We start from the raw sequence: 4,421 nt of genomic DNA on the forward strand, positions 1-4,421 counted from the left end.
AGACACCAAACCCTAACTCAATGAATCCCGAACAGTCAAGACAAGGCCAGCAATTCCTAGCTTATCTCTTTTTTCCCCTGCTTTCTAATTTGAGGAAGTTGACTCTGTTGACTGTGTGGGGTTGGCATTGAATGGATTGCTAACTACAAGTCAGGCACTGCATACTCACCAGCTGCTGTGTGGGAGAAAGATGAGGATAAAAATAAATCCCATAAAGATTTATACCCTCAGAAACAAGAGATAGGGTCATTATGGGTCAGAATTGACTCAGTGGCAATGGTTTGATGGGTTTTCCAATTTAGGATCAAATAAACAAGCAAAAAAACACACCAATGAAATAATTCCGTAGCTGTGGAGCTGAGGACTACTCATAATGACTATATTTGAAAGAATTTAACTACCTCATAGGATTTTCAAGGATGTAATTTTTATAGAGGTAGATGGCCACATCTTTTTTCCATGGAGTATCTATTGGCTTTGAATGTTCAACTTTTTGATAAGCCACTTAGGGTTATAATTACTGTGCTACCGAGGCTCCTAAGGATCTAACACAGAAAGTCAAACATGATTGCAGGCAAATTCCATATGATGACTCATTTATTAAGCTGGGTTCTCTGAAGAAGCCAAACAAGCACCCTTCTGAATGCACAGGAAGATAGCTGTATTACATATTTATTGACATAGACAAGTGAGTGCTTTTAGTATTGCATTAGTATTTCAAAAGATTTCAATTTGTAACCTGTCAATTCCTGGGGAATTGTTTACTGATAATACCTTTAGTGCAGTTGGACTTCTTTCAATACCGTTGGTTCATGATAACATGTTTCCTTTTAAAATGATTGAAAAACAACAAGTTCCTTTTGGTACAGTGACTGGATAATCTTTCCATTATCTTTGAAAGCTTCCCGTATCATTCAATATTTTGCTCATTGGAGACTTTCAATCTTGCAACTTGAGGCTTGATCTTTTTCTTCATGAAATATGCTGAGTTTTTTCAGCTAGAGATATGCTGAGAATATTAATCCTTTTTGCTTTCTAACTCCAGATCTTGGCACATTTTGTTATAAAACTATATTTATTCTTTTTGAGATAGTCTTTGAAATTTTCTGTTTAGCTCTTTTACTCATTATTTCTTCCATTTGTTTTAGCTACCCTACATTCAAGAGCAAGTTTCAGAGTCTCTTCTGACATTCACTTTGGTCCTTTCCTTCTTTTCTGTATTTTTAATGACCTTTAGCTTTCTTTATGTATGAAGCTCTAAGTGCCTGTGGCAGTTATATAATCTCCTGTCAACTTGAGTGAAGGGGTGGAGTCTAGCCCGTCATTCAGGTCATAGCCAATGGACATGACCCTCTCCTGAGGATTCTAGGAACTCCTGTCTTAGTCCCTGAAGGTGGGACACACACTCTCTATGCTTCACATTCCTGATGACAAGTCACAAGGAGCCATGCTGATGGTAGCCCCAGCCCTAGTGATGCTTTTACCACCGCTTGATCAGCAAGCTACTCTTTGATATAAAACTCTCTCTCACACATAAGTGTCTCTGGATTTGCTTCACTAGTCAACCCAGACTTCCAGAGTGCTGTACTATAACTTGTTAGGTATTCTGTTATTAATATCCAATGTGTCATACCTGTGTCTGTATTGTTTTAAATTCACAAGGGGTAATGTACTGTGGGTTATGCATTGGGCTGTTAACCACAAGATCACACAGCAGTTTAAAACTACTACTAGCTGCTCAGAAAGAAAAAGATGAGGCTTTTTACTTCCATACAGAGTTGCAGTCTCAGAAACCCACAAGTGCAGTACTATTCTATTCTATAGATCACCAAGTAGAATCCGCCATGTGAAATGAGTTTGGTTTATTGGGTATACCAAGTTTATAATTTGGCTCTTGAACTTACATATGAGGAATTGATGGTTGGTTTTAGCCTTGTTTTGGCTGTTGGCATTAAGCTTCTCCAGCATGTCCTCTACAGGTACAGTCAACTTAATTCCTGTGTCTTCCATTTAACAAAGTCCATATATATGGTCTGCATTTCACTTGTGCTGCTGGAGAAGAATGCTGAAAGTGCCATGGGCTGCTCAAAGGGCAAACACATCTGTATTGGAAGAAGGAAGGCCAGAGTGATCCTCTGGCAAGGATGGCAAGACTTCCTCTAACACACTTTAGACATGTTGTCAGGAGAGACCAGTCCTTGGAGAAGGACATCACGTTTGGTAAAGTGGAGGGGCACTTCACCAAGGAAGGCCCTCACTGAGATGGAATGGCACAGTGGCTGATCAATGGGCTTGGCAGAAGAACAATTGTGAGGTTGGAGCAAGATTGTGCAGTGTTTCCTTCTGTTGTGCAGATGGTCACTATGGGTCAGAGCTGATGTGATGACACCTAACAGCAACAACCTATATGTAGTCACCATTTATAATAGTGAAAATAAGGCATTTGTAAAGGTGTCCTTGGTCTTTCAAAATTCTTCATGCTGTCTTCAGATTTATTTCTATCACCAAGGCCATATTTCCCAACTACATTTCCTTTCTCTTTGTTTTCAGCTTTTGCATTTCACTTGCCAATAATTATAAATGCATTTTGATGGTATGATTGATCGATATCAGACTGAATACATAGAATTTTAATTTCTTCATCACTAGATTTAGTAGTTGGTGTGTGAGATGTACTCAATTAGCATGACCTTTCCAACCATCATTTCTTATGTGATATATTATAATTCTGGATTGTGGGTGACCAACAGAATGGGTCCAAAGGGGCGATTGTGTAATTGAGGGGTAAATTAAAGAGACATCAGACAAGATAAAGCATGAAAACACCCACCTATGTGTTTGCTTCAGAAACCAGGTCTGAGCTGAAAGAGCTGAATGTATTCTCACGAGTTTATAATCTCGGGCATGTAGGCCATGGTAAGCACATATATAACAGTAAGGGGCTGTATTAAAAGTATACCCAGGAGGAGCTAGGGGTATACATGCAATAGGAAGGAGAGGCACCAGAGGCACACATGTGAGGGAAGGCACGTACATAACAAGATGGGCGGGCCCTAGAGTCAATATGGCAGCTCACCTTGGTTGTCTCTGAGCTGGCTTGACCTTAGGTGTCTGAGTTCTTCTCCACAGGAACAATCTATGCTCCTTATCATAAAGGAGTGGGCTCTATTTAGGGTGGGACAGACAATAGGGTGTGATTGCCTTTGATGGCAAACAACCTTCAAGCAGTTGACCTTCAAGTATATATCGTAGCAGCAATGTGCTTACAAGTAGCACCTTAAAATTGACATTATTATGGGGGACATCATGGGGAATAACTTTTACTTAGCATAATGTGAGTGGACACATCTCCAACTCATGAACATGAAGGTTCTCTCCACAGGAACCCTGGCCTGCCATTCACGGTCTTCCCAGTTCTGTTTCCCACACATGACTCTGTAACTGTAGCAATAATCCCACTTTGGAGGGTGTTATCTGTAATATTAAGGTACAGAATTAAGATGGGGGTAAGTCCTGACCTAAAGAGGGTGTGAACTGAGTCATAATTTTTCTTTTCTGAGGGTATCTTTAGGTTCTATTTAGCTTGAGGGTATGATTTAAGACATCATCCTTCATTTTCCTTGAGGCTATGGTTGACTAAAACACAAAAATCACACCTCCATAAAAGCCATTCCATATACGTTCTGTGTATAACAGCAATCTCAGACACAGAGAGGAATTTTGAGGAACATCAGAAGAGCATGTTCCAGGTCTCTATTTGAACAGAGCCCAGGGGCAACCAGAGACTATGTCACTGTGGCCATGGGGCAGAGCAAGAGGAGCAGTGTGTGCTAAGACTATGGGACTGTGCAGTGGAGTGACAAGCAAGCTTCCTGGTCCAAGGAGAGGAGGCCAGGGGACCATGCGTCTGAAGGGATAAGGAATGGAGAGATGTGGTTGTTGGTTGAGGAGAGGCTTTAGCAATCAATTAGTATATCCTTATTGTTCACTGATCCTGGCTTGTCATAATTTATTAACTTCCCTAATTAAAAAAATAATCACTGCCATCTAGTTAATTCTGACTCATAGCAACCACAGAGGCAGAACTCTCCCTCTGGGTTTCTGAGACTGTAAATCTTTACAGGAGTAGAAAGCCTCATCTTTCTTCTAGGTTCCCTAAAGTACCCCCATAATTGTGCGTTTCATCAGTGAATTATTTCTGTGTGGCTATGGCAGTGAATTATCAAACCCAATCTAGGCATCATGGGAGGGACAGCTAATGTCAGAGTGGGTCAATAAGGGAGCCAGAGAAAGTCTCAATCACTATTGCAGTGCATAAATGTGAATGACACTTTTATTAACTTGACTTTCTTGTTTCTATCACAGATGGCATTATGCTTCAAGATAGATCCAGAAATGCTCTTTCTGATAAGGGATGTGTC

The sequence above is a fragment of the Echinops telfairi genome, unplaced genomic scaffold (assembly GCF_000313985.2).
Source record: "Echinops telfairi isolate 266 unplaced genomic scaffold, ASM31398v2 ScPeMD7_7475;HRSCAF=8513, whole genome shotgun sequence".
NCBI classification, from domain to species: Eukaryota; Metazoa; Chordata; class Mammalia; order Afrosoricida; family Tenrecidae; genus Echinops; species Echinops telfairi.